The following is a 21,153-nucleotide window of genomic DNA, read 5'->3' on the forward strand; positions in this document are numbered from 1 at the left end:
CTATATTCTGAACTCTGTTCACTATAACTAGAAAGACTACAGAAGTTTCTCCAGGTAGACATGGGGGTGGGGCATGGGGGTGGAATCCATTGATTTTTAAACAAATTAGCTAAGGGAATCAAATTACCAAGTTCTGTTTAGTTGCTAAATCACCGTCGGAGCTATTCTTTCAATCTCTCCAAAGATATGCCAGTTCTCTCTCTCTCTCTCTCTCTCTCTCTCTCTCTCTCTCTCTCTCTCTCTCTCTCTCTCTCTCTCTCTCTCTCTCTCTCTCTCTCTCTCTCTTCCCAGTTTTGATAACCAAAGGAAGGGAAAAGTAGTGCTTGGACGTTTTTCTATTTCTAATGTAAAGACCACCCAGTGGATTCTGCCAGAGCCTACAACCCTTTGACAAATACACTGTCAGAAGATAAGAAATGGAGCGCTGGGAGACGGATGCAGTCCTTGGCTTTCCCAGTGGCTTGGGGCCCCGTGAAAAGCATTAGGGCAAGCAAGTCTTCCCCTATTCACTGCCAGGGCTCCTCCTCGGAAGTACCTGGAAACTTTTCTCCAGCTTTAAGGTATAAGGACTCCTGTAAAGGGATGTATTGGCTGTGCTGCTCTGCAGAAGAACTTGCCACCCCACCTCCACAGCAACAATTAACAAGTGACCATTATAACCCCCTTTGAGGTGAGGCACCCAAACTGCACAATGGGTGTTCAGCAGAGATCAGACAAAACTTGCCCCAACCTAATTAGACATAAAATCGGAGTTTAGCTACAGTTGCAGCCTCACGAATCTGTAGGTCTTTTTTGTTTCATGCCCAGTTCAAGATATTGTTTGGCTTGCTCCTTACCAGCCCCACCCAGAGTTACCAGATCAAGTTTGGTCCTGATCAGCCACTCCCCACACCAGCCCCAGCCCCTAGCTCTCCTGCTCCCACTCTTTCCCAACTTGGCTCCTAGGCAGTTAGAGAAGCCTCTTCCCCACTTCCCAGGAAAGTAGTGACATCTCCGCGCTTCCCGGTGGCTGGTAGCCCTCCAGGATACCGTTCGGTCCCCCTCTCAGAGCACAAGGAACCCCGCCGCAAAAATTGGGGATGGCTGGGACCTGAGCAAGGAAGGCTGGACTCCCTGCCCCCACGGAGCGCCCGCGTTTCCTCGGGGCACCCGGGTTCCCCAGAATGGGGGAGCGGCGCCCAGTCCCCGGGCCAGAAGCACCCGCCAAGTTCCTACTTGGGCACTCCACCCGAGGTGTCAACGCGGGAGGGGAGGGGACCGGAGGCCGGGAACCGCACGCCGGAGTCGGTCCAAGCCCGCTCGCTAGCAGAGGGGATGCTCCCTCACCTCCGGGGCCGGCCGACTCGCCGCCGCCTCCCGGAGCTGCTCCGAGCCCCGCGCGAGCAGCGCCCGCTCCCGCCCGCCCGCCCGCCCGCTCCCGTTGCCGCGGCCCGGGCACTAGGACCCCAGAAAGGAAGGAGGGCGCGCCGGCAGCGGCGCCGCACTTACCGCGCTCCGCTCGCCCGCGCCGCCGGCTCGCGACCGGCCGCCGCCGCGTCCACCCGAGCAGCGCGCACACGCAGCGCTCTGCCAAATTCAAAGGAGCCGGGCGCGGAGGAGGGGGCCCCGCGGCGGGAGCGGCGTGGGGCGAGGGGCGGGGAGGGGAGGAGGGGGCGAACAGCAAGTGTTACAACTTCCTTCCCAGCCCGCCGCCCGGCCGCGGCGGGCCCGGCGCCCGGCGAGGGGAGGGAGGCGCGCGGGGCGCGCCAATGAGTTCACTTTCTCTTTCTCCCCCGCGCGCCCCCTCTCCCCGCCTGCCCGCCCCCTGGCAGCCTTCCCCGCGGGCGGCCAGGCCCGGCAGGAGTTTGGGGTTCTCAGCCGGGCTGCGTGAGGCTGGAGGCGGCGGGGGAGGACGGCGAAGAGGAGGGAAAGGTGACGAGGCGAGCAGGACCCTGTGCCTGGGAGCACCATCCAGGACCTTAATTGTGTGACCGGGAGATGCGCTGGGCCGAGGGTGCCCGAGAGGCGGCGCGTCCACGTGTCGTGTGTGTGTGTGTGTGTGTGTGTGTGTGTGTGTGTGTGTGTGTGTGTGTGTGTGTGTGTGTGAGAGAGAGAGAGAGAGAGAGAGAGAGAGAGAGAGAGAGAGAGAGAGAGAGAGAGAGAGAGAGAGAGAGAGAGACAGATTGAGGGGGAGAGGGGAGAGTAGCCTACCATGCGCTTCCCCTAGTGCAGATCGCGGGAGAGCCCAATCACGGGGCGAGCTGGACCCGGCTCTGATCATTTATAATCCTTGACTCCTCCGCTCCGCCACTTGTCAAGATGACAGGTATTTATTTCTTCTTCTTTATTCAAAAAAAGATATTCCCTCATTTACTGCCTTTTTCTGTCACATAGGATTTGCCGGACTGAACCACGTCCGCCGCCCCTCCCGCCTTCCCTCTTCCCGGCCGCGTCGGGTCCGGGAAAAGCACGGAGGCTCCCATGCTGTGACCAATCAGTGCATCCACTACTCTTGCCGTGATTTAGGGGTCACCCATGAATAACACTTCACGCTGATGAATGGCTCTTGCCGGCTTTCGGCTCTGATGAGGGGTCTGCCAGCCGCTGATTGCAAACACTAATGAACTTACAGCGCCATTGGAAATTCACACGCACCAACAAAGTGCGCGGGGACGAGCGTGGCGGGTCTGTCCTTTTCTTGGGGTGGCGGGGAGGAGCAACGGGGGGAGGGGCGGGCAATTGCTTCGGACTTAAGTGGAAACACTTCTGTGTGCAAACACACCTCGAACCTTCTTAGAAATCAACTGTTTTTGATCTTGCGTAGGGTGGGCATTTCAGGTCAGCTGAGTCACCGAGGCGGTGGGAGTGCGAGACGCTCCCGGGAAGCTGGATTCGGAGGCAGAAGGGTATAATTAAGGATTTCCACCCCCGGTAGGCGGTCCGTCCTTCACTGGGGCCGTGGAAAGGACCCGCGCCTTCCCTGCCAGCATATGCTTTCGTCCGCCGTTCAGAATCTCCAATGACCTTCTCCCCGGGGTGGGGGTGGGGACACTAAACTCTCAGACGCCTTTACAATCCTCAGTCTGGCAGGCTCGCAGCGCTAGTGTCCTCCGCAGGCTCCAGAGCTAGCGACCTCCAACTACCGTGCACGGGCCTGGGGACAGGTTCTGGAGCTCTTTAGAGGCTCCCAGGGTTACCCTCCCCCTCCGCACCCCCTGCCTCTCACCCCCAGCTGCCGCCTTATTCTCAATTCTCCATTTCCCGCTCAGATGACTAGCCTAACAGGACTTCTGCCTCCACGTTGTTGTGGTGAGAAGAGAGGAGAGGTGGGGGGAGTTTCTTTCTCTCCGCCTGCATCTTTCTACTCAATCTTGCACCCGCCAAAACTCTTGCTCTAGGCTCCCCCCAGACCCCCTGGCGTGAAGAAAGTGGGCCCCGGAGCTATCTAAGGTCCCGTCCCCCCCCAGTCCCCGCCAAGTTCCAGCTGCCGGGTGCTTTCTGAACACCCAATGAGCGACCTACGCGGAGCAGCTTCTTGGTGTGTCTGTGCCTTCAGGCACACCTGGGTCCCCAGACCCAGCTTCTGTGCCAGGTGGGGCGCTCCAGTTTAGGGATTGACCAGGCCCTGGGGCTCCTCTGGGGGCACCTGAGAATTCTCCGCATCCTCTTGGGACCGCTCCCCGCTAGAGTGCTGGGAAGGGTCAGCTTCAGGTCTGGCCCAAGCCACACAGTCCTCAGAATCATGGGCAGAGGGGACCTTGCTCTAGGATCCTTCTCTTTCTATTATCCACCGACCTGCGCGTCTAACCTGATTCAGCCAGAATGAGCAACAGATCAACCACTTGGGGGTGGGGGGGAGAAGAACTTGGACAATGCCTCTTAGGAAAGCCAGAACCTTAGACTTTTAATGACAATATATCCAAAGTTTGGGGTTAACAAGAGAATCTTTGAACTTGAGTTAAGGTACCATACCAGGCTCACTCTAGATTTCCTGATGTAGCCACGTGACCTTGAGCGCAGCAATGCGCGAAACAGACCCCAGTGGCAGGGCGCCAGTGATGCAAAGCACCCATCACACGCATACGGTTTGCCAGAGGGATCTCGCGTGGCCCTAGGGGGAGGCCAGTCTCATTTCAAAAATAAGCCTGTGCTGGGGTGGGAATGAGTGAGAGTCCCCTCATTTGAGCCGTTATCTGTAGCTTAAGAAAAGTTGTAAATTACGAAGATGGGTCTCAAGCCTTTATTAGGTGGCAATCACGCTGGCATGACCTGGAGGAAACTTTGACGGTGTTTCCAAAATCACCCGCTTGAGCAGTTACCATGAAAACCAAATCTTGAAAAGTTGTCTAAGGCGTCCTAGTAAGACGTCCTGGCTTTTTTGCACTTTGCTCTCTAGGAAGACGTAACAAAGAGAGCTAATCCTGGGCTGCAGCCAGAAGAGGCCAGAACAGAAGAGCTAAATTGCTGATAAAACAGGTGGGAGTCACGGGGTGGGGGGGGCGGGGGGGGACCAGAGGGGAATCTATGTTTCTGCTTTTCAGCTCTTTTTTTCTTCTTCCAAAACTCTTATTATAGCTAACTAGCGAACGCTGGCAATAGACATGGGACACTATAGGGCCCATACAGTCAGAAATGGTACTACATCTTGGAGCGTGCCTCTCGCCCAGCTCCTCTCTACACGATGATAGTCGAAGTTTTTCACGACGTGATGCTCACCACTGAAACTAACTGGATCCACTGTGTGTCTTGTTTGTGTGGTTTTGTTTTGGAGACCCTCTAGAACTCATTCTCCTGGGCCCTGTGCTCTCCCCACGCTCCGCGTGGCCAAGGGACAGAGCGCACAGGGGTCCTCAGTGCCCTCCAGGTCTGTCTGCGGAGCGCAGCGCGAAGCCCGGCACCTTGGAAGTTAAGTTTGGGGTTGGTGGCTTTTGGTTTGGTTTGGTTTGGTTTTGTCCCGCTCCGGAACAAAGAAGTTCCATCTGCCCAAGCCATCAGAAAAGGCTGATGTTGTGCAGCGCGAACGTGGACCACGCGCTTAGTCCTCAGATTGATTCCCTGGAAAGCGGCTAGGCAGAGCGCTATGTGACCAAAGGCTGTCAGGGGAGCGCAGGCAGGGCGCCTAGCTCGCGCCTAGCCCTGGGCAGCAACAAAAACAAGCGGGAGAAGACATGCAAGACATCCTCGGTGTCTGCGTTTGCAAACCTCTGGCCGCTCACAGCTAAGTCTAGTGATTTTGCCACTTTAGCGCGGCAGATCCTGCGTGAGACAATGGGCCTGAGGTGGCGGCATCGCCCTCCCGTGGGACCCTCTGGTCACACAGTTCCACAACTCACCCAAAAGAACATGTTGTGGAACTCTTCCCTGCTCCACCCCTGCCCCCTTGCCCTTGGAGATAGAGGTTCCTCTGCCTCTGCAAACCCCTGAGACAGTGGTGCCCAGGAGGGCATGGGGTGGGAGGGAATACAGCCTGGGTGGTGGGGGGAGGAGGTGAGGACTTCACTGGGGACAATAGTAGAGGGGGTAACATCAAAATGTCTACAGATTTTTTTGTGTGTTTCAGATTTTTCTTCAAAAAGCTCTATGGTTGGCACCTCAGAACCGTTGTTCATCAGTCTTGCTCATAGGTATCAGTTTAAATGTATGACTAAATCTCTATGCTAATTTGCTTTAGAAGTTTCTAATGCCTCTCTAGTCAGAGCTGTCATGATTACCCAATTACAGTGAGACTTCCAATCAGGTGGCTTCACCTCACCATCCTGTGCTAAAAAGCACATTTTGATGGGTTCTTATCTGGCCCTGTTGATAAAGTTTCTGATTTGTGTCACGTTTTATGATGGTTTCACTATAACATTGTGTGGATTAGTACTTATGAACCTGTATCATTAACTTTTTTGGGGGGGGGAAATAATGTACTTGAAGGGAAAAGAGATAAAACCAAAAAAGACTCCAACTCATTCATTCATATGATGCTGCAACTCGTGTTGTAATTCTGTGTAGGACAATTTTATAAAGCAGTTTTGTTATTAGTAGTTATATAATCTGACATTTACAGCTTATGTTTATCACACATTATTCTGTGTTTTAAGTTGATATACAGTACTATGGATTCTGTCTGTCTGGGGTGGTACAGGGAGAAGCCCTGGTGTGGTACAGGGAAGGGGGTTGACACCATTGGTTCCCACGCTGGGTGACACTCTTCTGTGTGATGCTCTGAAAAGTGAACCCATGGCAGATGATGGGCCAAAACTCTGGGTTCAACTCAGGATTGGGAAGTAACTGACTGCCTTTGTCCTCTGGAACTGGTTGGGTGGGAGAAGGACAAACTGAGGTAGGACAGAGGGCACCCCTTCTCTGCTGCTACACTACCAACTTCTCACAGGCCTACACCTCTGGCCGGTGTCTCACCTCACGTGGAGATGCTTATCCAATTTAGTTGGCTTCCCCTCTGCCTGTTCTTAAAGCTGTTGTATTGGGGACTCTCGGATTTCTCCTCCTTTCTCAAAGCAATGGCCAGAGCTGGGGGTCAGCTGATCTATATCCCCCTCCCCCGGCACCTGTAGGAAGCAGCCAGTCCCAGCACCCACTTCTCCTTTGGCATTTGGGGATTTCAGGCCAGTGCAAGGGCAGCACTGGTATGGATAAGACTTTCCTCAGGGGCTGGTGAAACTCACAGGTATTCCTTGGACATAGGTATGCTCTGGTAAACTGAGGCGAGAGTACCTTGACTGAGGAACTCAGCCAAGGACTTGATGGGGCTGCAGCCACTCCCGTCTCTCCGTGCTACAGGCGGGGATGACTTGGGGAGCCACTTGGACAGACCTTCAAGCTCATCTTCTGAAGTAATCAGGGAAGACAACCGTCTAAACTGGATCCAAAGGTTATTTCCCAACTGAGAACAACACAGGTGATAAACAAGAAAACAAACTCACTGCCACCGAGAGTCGATGCTGACTCATAGAGACCCTATGAGGACAGGGGAGAGCTACCTGTGGGTCTCTGAGACCGTCATTCTTCATGAGGGTAGGGAAGCCTCTCTTTTCTCCTGTAAAGCGACTGGCGAGTGACCACCACAATGCCAAGGGTCTTGGCTATCACTGAGGAATACCTGAGTTATAGGCAACTGGAGTGTTAACCAAACCACTTTGAGTGCCACAAATTGCCAAGAACAATTTACAGCACTCGAACTTCCATCTGACTGGGAAGTTGTTCAGATATCTCTGAAGTGATTATTGTTATTTTTAATCCCTACAAAACAAGGTACTAAAGAATGAATAACATGTCCCTTGGCTGTTTGATTGAAATAAACCTGTAAAACCAATATTCTAATTTGATCACCGATGAGCCATAAAATTAAATGACCGTTTGTGGTGGAAAATATGCTTCCGTGACCTTAATTAAAGCATGATAGGCCTCTCTCAGCGGACATGCCTTTTGGAGCCACTCTGTGGACTGGTGATCATACAAATCAACCTTTAAATGGGACCAGACTTAGCCAGTACATTAGTTTGTGTTCCGCTGCATAAACCAAGACTCCACGTGTCTCTGACGTTTGGTGACACTGCAGTGGTGGAGTTCAACGCAACTGCTGATTTGGTTTTGCTAGACCATCCTAAACGACCCCAAGTCCTATGAAGGACTCCAACCAGAGAGGCATTCTTTGGCTGAGTTCCAAGTACATGCTTGAAACCTCCTCCCATACTGTCCCTCACATAAAGGTGTGCTCTTTATAATTGTTATTAATGGAGAGCCTTTACAAACCTATTCTGCTTTCTGTAAACATATTAGTATATATAGTGTATCTAGCATTGCCATGGTCAAAAGAGACTTGATGCCAAGTGGATATAAGGAGAAATGAGTTGTGACAAGACCAACATCAATGAGAGATCCAGAAGGATTATTTGGGGTTAATAAAATAATATCTTTTAAATATGTCAGGAGTTTACTTCTAGAGACAGGTTAAACTAAAATAGAACAAAAAAAATCATTGCCATTAAGACATTGCCAACTCTTGGCATTGAAATGCCTCATTTTCCCCAGAGGTGCCCCATTCTGTCTTCTCCCTGTGCTGACTTCAGCCTGGCACCAACCTACATACCAAAGCACCTATTAGTGTTCCCCTCCTCCCTTAGGAGTGCTTGCACCATATTTTCTTCCTGTGGTAAATGATGGCCCTGTTTTTGCATGGACCATTCCCAATAGCTGAAAGCTACTGGAACGGGACAGCATGGCCCCATTTCTCTGTGAACCATGAGACCTAGCCCAAGGCCTGGCATTTATAAGATGCTTAGAAGATGTTGAGTTAAGTAGGTAAATAGTTAGTTATTCTGTTGTACTCTACCATTGGGCCTCTCTTTTTTGTTTTTAAAAGATAGGCCATAAATGAAACGTACCTTAGAAAAATATGTTCATTAAGCATGCCATTAAAAAATTCGAGTCATGCAAGACGCCTCATCCGTTCACCTCTGAACTTAGTTGACTTTTTCTCAGACGCATAATTTGAAGTCAAGACAAAAGTAATGGGCAAAGGCAAAGAGGTCAGAATCTGATTTACTCGTTTTCAAAAAGACGTGGCATTTACTGAAAATGGGGAGGAAATTTTGGAGGTAGGAACCTATTGAATACTGATAGTGCCAGCCTTTGATGATAAAGATGACAGACTATATAAAACTCTTAAACTGTTTTCCAACGACCTTTGGATTTCTTAGAGCAAGAGGGAGTAGAGCCTAAGATGACTGCTTTCCATTTCTTCAAGACAAGGGTTCAGCTGGTGTTGGGGAAACAATCTCTGCTTGTTCCTGTCTGCTCAGGAGGACTGTTTCCAATTGATCTGGCATGGAATTGAGCTGGAGATGTGTGTGTGTGTCGCAACCCAAGCGCAGAGCCTGTGTGCTTTGTAAAGTGATAACCATCTGGGCCTTATTTGAAACATTTGAGGATTTTCGACATTAACCTGGGTTAAATTGAGCTATAAATTCAACTCAAATGTATAGCTCCTGACAAATTCATCATCACTTTGGACACCTTCAATCCAGGCTCCCATCAGGCTAATAAAGACGCTGGCCACTTATCACACACACGTAGGTTTCTTGTGATAAAGCACCCTAATGTGGGGCTTTGCGCTGTTTAAATGCAAATTGCCCATATTAAGCAGACGTTTTCTATTGTTTTCCCTTTCAGTAAAATGGAAATGTTTAAAAATGATCTCTGGGCAAAGAAAAGGATACACAGTCAAATCTATTTCCTCTTACACTATTTTCAAGTGCAGTTCGCTATCATCATGAAGATTTAATTAAGCAAGCTCAGCTAAGCTAGAAAGCCAAGCGGCTAGAAGTTACTACTTATGGAAACGTATTTAGGCCTTATCCCAAATAATTTATTTACTGCTCTTCATTTAGGGATCGGAACAATCACTGAAGGTTAAAAAATAGGGCCGACTTCTCTAGCTCCTCTCCCCTTATTTTTGTATATCAAATGTGGAGCTTACATTTTGTTACAGATAATAGTCCTAAGTCGTGGGTGTTGATGGTCCTTCCCGTGCAGCTTTAAATTGCCTTGAAAAAGATACAGTTTCTTTAATTAAAAAAGCTGCACAGAACTAATCCCTCTAGCTGCGAAAAGAAAAGTTTTAAGCAGTCTCTTTCTGCTCTGAGAGAGAAAGGCAGACAATACCATAACAGATCAGAAACATAAGCTAGAGTCTGCAGCCAGGAGCACAGCAGGGAACTGAATACTGCTCCGACTGTGTCATTTTTTAATCCCCCATCCCGGTTTTCCCCGTCTGACCTCATGCTGAGATGAAGTTATCACAGAAGACAGCTTTACTCTCACCAATGAATCCAACCCTGGATCTGTATTATCCTTAGCAGATCAAAACACCGCTTTCATCAAATAGCATTATCTGCATAAAAGGCATGCAATTGCCCAATAATTTCTCCCAAACTATGCTATTCATTTAAAGGACAAGAAGAGAAATGTAATTCATTCCTTTTGGTGGTGGGGGGAAAACAGGAGGACTTGGGGGGCGAGAGGCAGAGGCTGGAAAAGCTGACTTACTCCCTTCGCTCATGGGAACTTCTCTTTTTTTAAACAACAAAATCCCAAGAAGGGTCCATTCTAAAGCCTCCCTACTCCAGAGCTTTCAGATTAATTGTTGGAGCAAGTTGGTGCCATCTGAGTGACAAAGGTGCAAGTCGTGTCGAAAACTGGCAGTGAGAAATTACAAAGCTTGCTGATGTCATTAGCCATGCTTCCCTGAACCCCAATAAAAATATCACATCCTGTAAAAGTGGAGAGGCATAAGAATTAGCTGAACAATTGGACAGAGTTTAACACATTGGGGAGGTGTGCCTGCTGGAAGACCTGATTGTGTTTTGTGGAAAGTTTGAGTCCACAAAGACATAGTCAACTTTGGCTTGATATTTTTTGGGGAAAAACACTGATGGTATTTTAAGAATTGAGACCCGCTTTTTATTTTTTAGAAAATTCTTTAGCCTCCACCAGGTTTTCTTTTCCATTTTTTTCCGTTTAAACGGTTTCTCATTTGCATTGTAGATTATAAGGTGTTATAATGGGCTTCTCTTTAATGGATCTTCTTTATGGAATGACATCAGTTGTTTAGATCAAGGTATCATGATAGATTAGAGCAATCAGACAAAACCATTTGTGTCAAGTAAATGGAATGACTCAGAAGTATTAACACTCCTGTGGGGCCATAGGTGACCTATTAGGTATATGTTAAGATCCTTATAATATGTATTACTCACCATAATTTTAACAATTTAGCTCAAAAATGCAAATTATCTCCTCAGTCCTTTCAGACGTCACTCTGTCAACTGACCCTAAATCCAGCTTAATCCCCACCCTTCCATCACCCAGACAACGTCCACACATAACAATGTACAAGGCAAGCAAGTAGAACTCCTGAGAGTGTACAACAGTGACCTGCTTTCAATCAGAAGCTAGGGATACTCCTGGGCACTCACGAGACAGGTGAAGGAGCAAGAATGTTTCTCTTGAAAGGAAAACACTTGTTATACAAGAAATGAATCATTGCACTATTATTTGTCAGCATTGACATTTTAATTATATGTGTGTATTCTCTACAGTGTTTAAGTGTTATTAATAAATAGGTGTTGTTGTTTCCTTATACCAACTTTTTAGAACTCCAACTCAGTGCTAAGGGGCTCTGGCAAAGTCTATGCTCATGGTTTGCTCAGGAATAAAGTTCAATTTCATGTTTCCAAAATATGGCTTCCTGACATCCAAATTATCTTGAATTTAATGTGATTAAGCATTAAACTGTGGTATTTCCTTGGATTCAATGACAGTACTATTTTCATGTCAAAGTGGATTACAAGAACCAGCTTTCAGAGTGACCTGTTTAAAATCCCAAATCATTAACAGATCATTTAGGGTTCAGCCTCACAAACCTTGCTGGTTGGAAAATGTCAGCTAAAGGTGTGGAAGCTGTGTGTGTGTGTGTGTGTATGTGTATATGTGTGTGTATGTGTATATGTGTGTGTATGTGTGTATGTGTGTGTATGTGTGTATGTGTGTGCGTATGTGTATATGTGTGTATATGTGGTGTGTGTATGTGTGTGTATGTGTGTGTATGTGTGTGTATGTGTGTATGTGTGTGTGTATGTGTGTGTACGTGTGTATGTGTGTGTATGTGGTGTGTGTGTGTATGTGGTGTGTGTGTGTATGTGTGTATGTGTATGTGTGTATATGTGGTGTGTGTGTGTATGTGTGTGTGTGTATGTGTGTGTATGTGTGTGTGTGTGTGTGTGGTTTTAGGAGTCACATTTTTGCCTGTAAATGCCAGGATAGAAAAGGTGTTTATATCATCAATACTGCTGCTAATCTCAACACAAAAATAGATTCTGCAATTCATGCTCATAGACTACTCTCTGAAAATAGCAAAGCATATCATGGACCATTGTTCCCACTTGAAACATGGAAATAGACAAATGACCTGTTTAAGACTTCAGAAGTTTAAAATCCAATTTTGGATGCTGATACTTTATAGTTTTACCCCAAGCCTGCAGCTGACTCAAAAAATGATTTCTTTAAAAGACTAAAACGGTATCATTCATAAATCCTCATTCTGGAAGTAAATGGGTCACAGTCACATACGTTTGTGTCTGGAAGTCTAAGCAATTATCTTCACGGGTCATGAATTTTGTTTTTTGTAAGGATAACACCACAAACATCATTATTCTCAAGAATAAAAGCATCCCAACTGGGCTAGAGAAATGTATTTTTGATAGCAAATGAAGCTATTCTCTCAAAATCTGGATTCCCTGTGCTTACCGCGAATTAAGACAGCAAAGCCTGGTATGCTGTGCCGTGTAATAAATCCCTGAGAGAGGAGAGTTGTTGAGTCAGGCCAGGAAATGGTTAAATGGCTTCCTGGAATAAAGCCATCTTCCACAGTCCCCACAGTCTGAATTTTAATCTCACACATGAAGATTCCGCTCTGGGTTGGGTTTGGTTTCAGGAGATCAATTAGAAGGCAAGCATTTCTAGAGCTGGAGAGGCGAAGGGAGAGTTGGGCTGCATGGAGTCGGGGTCCACCAGGCCCTGTGTTTGCCGAACACTCCATTCCCACCGTGTCCTCCAAATCCGTCACTTTTAATCCATGAAAGACCAGGATGGAGCTGCCCCCTTTCATCCTTGGATAAGATATATAGGAAGGGGGGTGATGGGAGTGGGGGAGGGAGTAGGCCATGAGAAGATTATGAGCTAAGAGTCTATAAAGAGGGAGGGAATTGGCACAGAGAGAAACTGAATTAGGAGAAAGAGAAGGGAGAACAAACCTAAACAGAAGATGAACGAAGGAGATGCTGGAAGGAGCAAGTGCACGTGAGATGGTAGTTCAGAGTGGATGCCCCTCCTTTAATGGAGGGCGCAGTTTCTTGGTCTATTCACACTGATCAGTGCAGACTAGAATCTTGCCTCAAGAGTCTGCAGTATTACTCAGAAACTCGGTTTAGTTCAGGCCATGTTACATGTGATATTTTTTTCCAAACTTACTTGAATCAACTTTTATTGCATTTATATTTAGAAGATTATTGTGGCAACAGATTCAATATTAAATGTAAAGACTATCTTGACAATCAGTAGGCTCTAAAACAAACCTGGTAACCTGAGACCATGTTTCTGTGATTGTGGCCTTTAGACCATCTCTTATCAGAATCACCTGGAGGTTCTGTGTAATATACACATTTCTAGGCCTTTAGCTCTACAGATCACAATATCCAAGGATGGAATTCATACATTGACATTTTTAACATGGCTTCAAGAACATTCTTATGCACCGGGACATGTAAGAAGTTCCCCGGGGCTAAGTATTTTGTATAACACAGATGGATGCTTCAGCTTTTATCATTTCCCTATTCAAGATGAAACTAGTCGATTTATTTGCAAAATGGACATATTCCCATTTAAAGAAGCAACCAAAATTCACAAGATGAAGAGGACAAGGATGTCCATCTAAAGAAATTCGAGCTGAAAATTCAGTGACACTTCAAAATTAGATTTTGAATCATTCATTCCAAGAGTAGTAAGATCAATAAGTTATAAATTGCGATAGCATTTTTGGATTATATTTTAATAGTTGGGCTGCTGGGTATAAATTTTTGCTGACTATATTGTTCAATATTACATGTATGATTTTAAAATTATATAGGCTTTGAAATGAAACTTTAAATATGTATTACTTTTATTTATTATCTGAAATTAAAGAATTCTTTATGGACAACAGAATAGAAATGAAATCAACATGTATAACTTGTAACAGAACCCCCAAATATATTAAAAAAACGAGATTTTCTTGAACCAGGGATTTTACAGGTTAGCATCCCATCTTATTGCTCAAATGGTTTTTAGATGAAATCCTCCTAAATGCCCTTAACCTTTTAGCATAAGACATTATCATTACCTTGCCATCATCATTTATTTCTTTTGCAATTACTTGTCACCAAAGAATATTACTTTATCAAAATATTATACTTAAGGATACCACCCTTATAAACCAATCTAAAGCCTCTGTTATGATCAGTAGAAAAACATCTGAATAATTTTTTTCTTTTCATATGCCTTGACTATGCTAGTTACCCGTGCCACACCAGGAACCCTGGTATCAGTGGTTAGGTGTTGGCTACTAGCTGCAAGGTCAACAGTTCAAAGCCACCAGCTGCTTGGCAGAGAAAGACAAGACGCTATACTCCGAGCATAAAGAGTTTAAATCCCAGAAACCCACATGGCAGTTGTGCCTGCGGTATAGGGTCTCTCTGAGTCAGCATCTCCTCTGTGGCCGTGAGTTTGAGTTGTAAGGTTTTTATTTGGAGTACTACACTTGGTCTCTTGCTGTCCTCCTCCCCCTCCTTTCTCCTTCGGCTCACCTTCTCTGTGCATTCTTGCAGGTAAATGTGCTGAGCAGCCTAACAAGGGTCATCTCATGGGACCCGCGTAACAACTTCAAACACAATTACTATTATTTTGCTGATTCTTAAAGATAACGGAAAGCAATTTGCCTAGTTTAAGTGGGAGAGACTTGATTTCAGAGCCCACACCCTTACCCGGGACACACCTTTCTGGTTAAAAGCAAAGGAGAAGTAGAACTGGACCTGATCTCCTAAGTTCCTTCACACATGAAACATGCAAGCAAAATCACACACACAGAAATCCAAACTTGAGCTTAATGAAAAAGCAAAGCCTCTTAAAAAAATAAATAAAACTCTGATGAAAGGATTCCACAAAGACAATGCTTTTTGCTGTCATTACTTGGGTTTGTTTTAAGGTGTTCTTTCATCATGTGAAAAAATAACAACAAAACCTTTTTTCACTCTTACGTTTTGTTGTGGGGAATTATAATAAAGTTGCCCGGATAGAATGTTTTTTTAAATTCCTTCATCTATTGCTCTTGATGTGTTTCTCTAAACAAAATGACTACAACCCTGGGTGCACATGGCTTAAGACCAGACCTGCAGAAGACGTCCAGCTCCACATGCTGGTTCTCATTTCAATGCTGGACTGGACTGCGCTGAATGGAGTGTAAGCACTGTTTTCAAGGCTGGATAGACTTTTGAGATGGTAAACTTTTGTGACTCTGATAAAATTTTTCCAGGAAGGAAGGCGGGGACAGCTCCCAAGGTCTTTCACTGGGAGAAGTTGCCAATCCTCTTTATAGGGCTAGGAAAGTTAACCAGGGTGAATTGTCAGCGAACTGGCACTTGAAATTACCAATCATTGCAAAACTGCCCGTGAGAAGGCCTGAGGGGGGAATGCGGGTAATGATGGTTTATGTGTGGTTACAAAACAATAATGAACCTGTCTAATCAATTGTTCTGAAGAGCAGAAGATCAGAGTGGAAGGAAAACTGCACTTTGGTATTGACCCCATGTGCATTCTGTTACATTTCCTTCTTGTGACTTTGGAATGCTTTCCTTTTACACTTAATCACCTCGTGATGGAGTAACCCCCCACCCCGCCCCCACGTGGTTGCCCCGAACTCTTTCCAAGGGCAGAATTAATATAAATAGATGAAACTGGAGGAGCAAATAAACTCAGCATCGTTGTTTCCTTACGGAAATGATGTGTTAATGACAGAAAGTGCTGGTGCCACCTCTAGTGGAGCATAACTTTTTTTTTCAGAATTTTTAAAAACTATCTTAATGAGGGAGAAATTTAATTTAAAAAAATGACTTTGCATTTTGTATTAGTGAAAGCACAGGCTTGGAACATGTCCGTAAATAGGAAGAAAAGTGAACTCTGGCCTGATAACTTTTATTTATATTTATGACCTTAGAAATTGATGCATATTAGTGTGACCAAACATATTTTGCCTTGTTCTGCAAAGACCAACGGACAGCTAAGTGATTGATTGGATTGGGCACATTCATTTTCTATGTATAGACATGCCAAACGCCAAATTCAGGGTTATATAACGGAGCATAGTTCCTTTATGTTCTTCACTCTCCACACGCTCCACCCCATCATCTTAATTTTTATATTTATGTCAACACAGTTCATAGAACTGAGATCTATAGAAATAATTAGGTTATCTTAGTCTACACAGAGGATCCTGGCCCTCCAAAACCTACTTGTCACATCAGAGATCATTACCGTCAAACTGAACTGTTCATCAAAAGACCCATTTCATTGTATTCTGTGCTTGAATCTGACAGGAAGTAATGGAAAGTTTCTGTCAGAAAATGTGGTGGGAATCAAATGTGATATCATTATTTACACTTTCAAGGGGTAGATAGAATTTATCATTAATCTAGAGAGAAATATATTTATTTTAACCAGTTTTTCTTAGTCCAGTTCGACTCATGAAGTAAACAAACAAATACATATAAACCGTTTTAGTGTTAGGCTTCAGGTAATGACTTATTTGAAGTTATAAAGGTAAATCTTTCAGCTTTATCTTAAAAAATATTTAATACCAATAGTGCCGATCCAAAGCTGGAAACGGAAAGGAAATGGCTTCCGTGAGCGATAAGCTCGTTCTGTGTATGGCTCCAGACTCTGCAGAGTCACCCTGCTCTCTCAACAAGTGCTTCTTTGAAAGGAGGATGACAATGTGCATTTCGCTGGCTCAGGGTGTTGGACGGAGGAAGTGCATGTCTCATCGAGTGGCCTACATGAAGCTTGATATGGAGCGTTAGGTTTATCACTGTTCGTCTAACTTATCTGTGCCACAAAATGATGGTGAGTATTGACACTTTGTGGACTGAGAATGAATGAAAAAGAAATGTGATCCGTCTATTTGGGAGTTTTATCCATTCTCATTCGCAGGGACTTTGTCCCATGTGCTGTGTACATGCTATCAGGAGAGACCGACCCTGGAAAAGGACATCATGCCTGCTTGGAAAAGTGCTTCAGTGAAAACGAGGAAGGGCTCAGTGAAGGGATTGCCAGAGCGGCTGCAACAAGGAGCCTCAACTTATCACCACAATTGTGGGGATGGCCCAGCACCGAGCATGGTTTTGTCCGATTATACACTGGGCCGCTATGAGTCAGAGCTGCCCTGATGACACCGAATGACATTATTGATCTGCTGTGGACTGCTTTTTAATGTTCAATTTTTGTGAGCAGCCCACTTTTTGCATTTTTCATGTTTATCTAGAAAACCTGCTATGTAGTGCTTTTCATTCAGTCAAACCCTTATAAGGAAATGTCCTAATGTCCTTAATGTTAAATAACTAAATTTTCATAGATATACAACCTAGATTTCAGTTAAATTTTTGTAGCTTGAATTTAGAATGATATTTTACTATGTCCATTTTTTGTCTTGTATTTTGTGCAATTTTATGACTAAACTAGAAACTGTAAAATAGGTTAACAGGTAATGCAATATAGATTTGTACATTTGGCTAGTCAGAAAATTTCCCTTTGTGTATATATATGCATATCTTCTAATGCGTGTAAATCTAAATATATGTACTTATAATGGGGTTTCAAAAGGCTTGCGGAAAAATATGGAAATAAAGGGTAATGATTTTTCTCGTGAACTCTTTAAGGATTCCTTTTAGATCACTATTTCCTACAATAATTTGTCTTTAAAAAATAAATGAATCTAACCCAGATACTTGGCTGCCTAAAATTTTGAGGAAGATGTTTTATAAAATTTAGAATGGGCCTATTTATTCTCTATTGTTCATCTACTATATATTGTCAGCTATAAAAGAATCAGTGCAACTTAGACTTGTTAAATTTGTCAAAAGATATGTTCAGCAATAACAAGTGTAAAGTAACCCGTTGTGAGATTCCCTCTTATGGTCATTCTTTCCAACCAGCTATCTTCTCATCCCCAGGAATTTTCTCCTGGGTTTTCCAGGATGGTCGCCTGGTATGTTGTTTCCAACAAGACAGTTCTGTCCATGGATTTGATGATTTCAGTTTCTACCTATTGTATATACTTTTGTTTTGTGGTTAATTCTAATTAAGATTTGACAGTCTAGATTAGTGTTGCCCTAAACACACTTATTCCTATGTTTATCTTTTCTTTGTATTAAACACTATAGAACAAAAAGTTATTCATCTCGTAACACAAATATCCTAGAGTGAACAAACTCAGGTGTGAACTCAGACTATTTAGGTTTCCTACAATTTACCCATTACTGTTGCATTGATGCTTTGCATGGTTATTTTTGGTAGTTGCTGCAGAGCATCAGGAAGAGATTTTTCATATGCTATCTGTCATGTGAATTCAATAGAATTTGATAGACACCAACTTTGTGGAATGCTGCCTCTTTGTCACCAGGGAAGGCAAACCGATTCCCACTACTCCCACGTGCTTTGTTGCCAGAGCTCTTACTGAGTTTCAAATTAAGGAAATTTTTTCCCTCATGACCTGATGTAATTTTTTAATGTAATGTGAATAATTGTGAGGGCAGAATTAATTTGAGCGTGAAAATATAAGAAAAAGTCAATTAAATTTTACTCAAATTAATTGTCAATTTTGTGAAACTGGATAATCGGAGCAAGTCAAACTTCATGATGTCAAATCAAAGCCAATTTCTTAATTTTTAAGCATTTATTCCATTGTTAGGAATACATTGGAAAGTAATTATTATTATTAGTTGGCAAATCTCAAAGAGGAAAATATTCAAACAAGATCTATATGTATGATATCTATGAAATGAAGGCTTACACAATTCTCAAGTTTCCTAAATAAGTTCTTATTGTTAGGTTACAGCTGATACCCAAACAGAAAAATAGGCACACAATGAGTGGTTCTTCTTAAAGAAGATTTAGTTTCAATATGGAAAAATAATTACAGTGATAGTTTAAATCGTTTAAAAAAAAGACACACTAAATGTCAGATTTTATCCATAACTCTTAGACTAATAGCTCCCTGCCGAAACAACACGAAACTTCGAAACCCGTACCGGCACCCGTTTTATTGATTATAAATCATAGAGACAGGCAGGGCTCCCAAAGTTATAGATCTTTGCGAAAGTCCACGGCCACATCTCTCGCCCATGGAGGGGTTTGGACGGCAGTTTCAAACCACTTACCTTTAGCAGCTAAGCGCTTGAAGCTCTGTGCACCAGGGCTACTTAGCCTAACTAACTGTAGATGGTGCTTAAAAATGCCTACAGAGGGGAGCCGGGGGCTCTCTCTCTATATATAAATAATCTGGGAGAGTTTTTCTTCCAGATTTTATTCTCTTTTGACCAAAAGAGTAAAAAATGTTTTTTAAAAGTAAAGCATTCTGGAAACATGTACCAATGAACTATATTATGAAACATTAATATGATGCTGAACAGACCTACAGTCCTTCACGATATATACAATCAATTTTACCTAATTAAGAAGAGGTGTCAAAAGTTCTTTGGAAAAAATCCATTTTCTATTGTTTTTTCAGGAAAATGTTAAGCCTTCTAATGTTAACTTTATTCTAACTTTTTGCTGAAAGTTATCTAAAACTTCTAAACACAAATTGATTATTCTCAGCTAAAATAAATATCCATTTAATATAGTACATCTAATTTATGATACAGATTCTGCCTAGTTTAAATTTCCTTAATATCCAAATTTGGTCACTGTAAGAAATATTCTAACAAAGTAAAAGCCAGAGAAAGGCTAAAGCTATTGCAATCTGTTTCCACCCACAAGTTAATATCCTTTTCTGACTGCTTTCGTTTGCACACTATATAAGCTATATAATATTATTTAAAGCAAAATTTCAAAATCATTGCTTACTTGGTAACTTCTTTTTCGAAAAGGAGCATTTCAGTTAAGTTTGTCCTGCTTCAAGGGAACAGAGCTCCTTTTAAAAATGCAGCAGATAGTTTCTGCATGATCTTTTCCTTTATGTTTTATTTAAAATGTTAATGGAGTAAATCCACAATTCACATAATTTATTTTGAAACACTTTTGTTCAGAATAATGCACTGTAAGAACCGTGATATACAGGCAAGTTCCCTTAAAGAACATGCATCAATTCCGTTCCCGTTTGAAGCATATTGCAAATGCCCTCTAACAGGGCACGGCAACATTACATAAATCATCTTATATGAAAAATTAACATGACATCAAATATTTATAAATATTAATGTGTATGTTAATATAACCAAAGCTGTAACAAACAATCATAACCTTGCCAAGTTTCCTAGGACAGGCGCCGCTGATAATGATATCCATTATCTCTGGAGGAACGCACAATTATGAAAGTTATACACAGGATGCTGTGTTCTTAGCTGCTTTTAAATTTATCCATTAAATGTCTACCTTATATATAATATTAACCCTTCATGCTCACATGCTTAAGAAACACAAAGACCGCTCATATAAGGCAATATTTTTATTTAATTATTCACATGGAAAGTCTGCTTTTTTAAATCTAACTTTATGCATCCGGAGTATTTGGTAACCTATGAATAAGTTCACTTGGGATTGAGCTCATTAACATGTGTCAAATACTCCATATGCATTTAAATGCATGTAGGCTACGCCTTGCTTAAGAAAGTCACTCTTAGCAAAGATAGCTGACATACTTAAAAGCACTCTGAGCAAGGATGGCTCTTAAAACACTCTGCTAACTCTGCATGTGTTTAGGAGGGGGTGATGGGAGTGGTTGGGGTATTTACTGGCCTTGGGAGTGTGGCGCCCACAGATAGGTAGGAGTTTTGTTCAGCCCCAGGGGGTCCACAGGTCATAGGCATGGCCAGCTAGGTCAAGTTTGCTGTGTGTGTGTGTTGCAGATTCAGATCACTGGGAAAAGAAGATTTTGAGGGGCAAAGCAAGGTGATAGCACCATTTGCGGACAAACAAACATAGAGATATTTGACTCCAACAAAAGATGAGCTATTAAGCATCCTGAATCTGTCTAAATCTACTCATGAGACCTTCTTCATCGTAAAGCCCCCACATTTCGTTTCTAATCTGACTCCTTAGTGTTACACATGCATGTCCTTTTATGGATTTGGACTCTGTTCAATTCCCAGGAGAGATGGGCTAAGGGTGTGGTGAAGTGGGAAACCCGTGTTCCACTCGTTTTTGCTCCTCTATTATATCGGGTTCAGCGGGGACAGTTGACTCGGGTAGCCATACTTTTGTTTCCCCCCGATTCACCCTAATTTCGTCTCTAAACTAAATATGGACAGCATCACATCTCAAATGTTCAAGAAAAGGCCACTCAAGCGTATCTTCTAATTAGAG

The 21,153-nt window shown here is 43.8% G+C and overlaps 1 protein-coding gene and 1 long non-coding RNA gene across 7 annotated transcripts in view; one reads left to right on the forward strand and one right to left on the reverse strand.

The window, feature by feature from the left end:
- TENM3 (teneurin transmembrane protein 3) overlaps positions 1-2,361 on the reverse strand; it is a 710,639-nt gene extending 708,278 nt beyond the window's left edge. For 2 of the 6 annotated variants that reach the window (XM_075556855.1, XM_075556853.1), the window contains exon 1: positions 1,489-1,903. The gene's annotated coding sequence lies outside the window, so the exon portion shown is untranslated. Of the gene's footprint in view, positions 1-1,488; positions 1,904-2,190 lie in introns of those variants that run through there. The other 4 variants (XM_075556854.1, XM_075556850.1, XM_075556851.1 and 1 more) reach the window with 3 other exon arrangements.
- Positions 1,759-21,153, forward strand: part of LOC142455192 (uncharacterized) — a 37,818-nt gene continuing 18,423 nt past the window's right edge. The window contains exon 1 of the long non-coding RNA XR_012785748.1: positions 1,759-2,305. This is a non-coding gene — a long non-coding RNA (uncharacterized LOC142455192). The remainder of the gene's footprint in view (positions 2,306-21,153) is intronic.

The sequence above is a fragment of the Tenrec ecaudatus genome, chromosome 8 (genome assembly GCF_050624435.1).
Source record: "Tenrec ecaudatus isolate mTenEca1 chromosome 8, mTenEca1.hap1, whole genome shotgun sequence".
Classification (NCBI taxonomy): domain Eukaryota; kingdom Metazoa; phylum Chordata; class Mammalia; order Afrosoricida; family Tenrecidae; genus Tenrec; species Tenrec ecaudatus.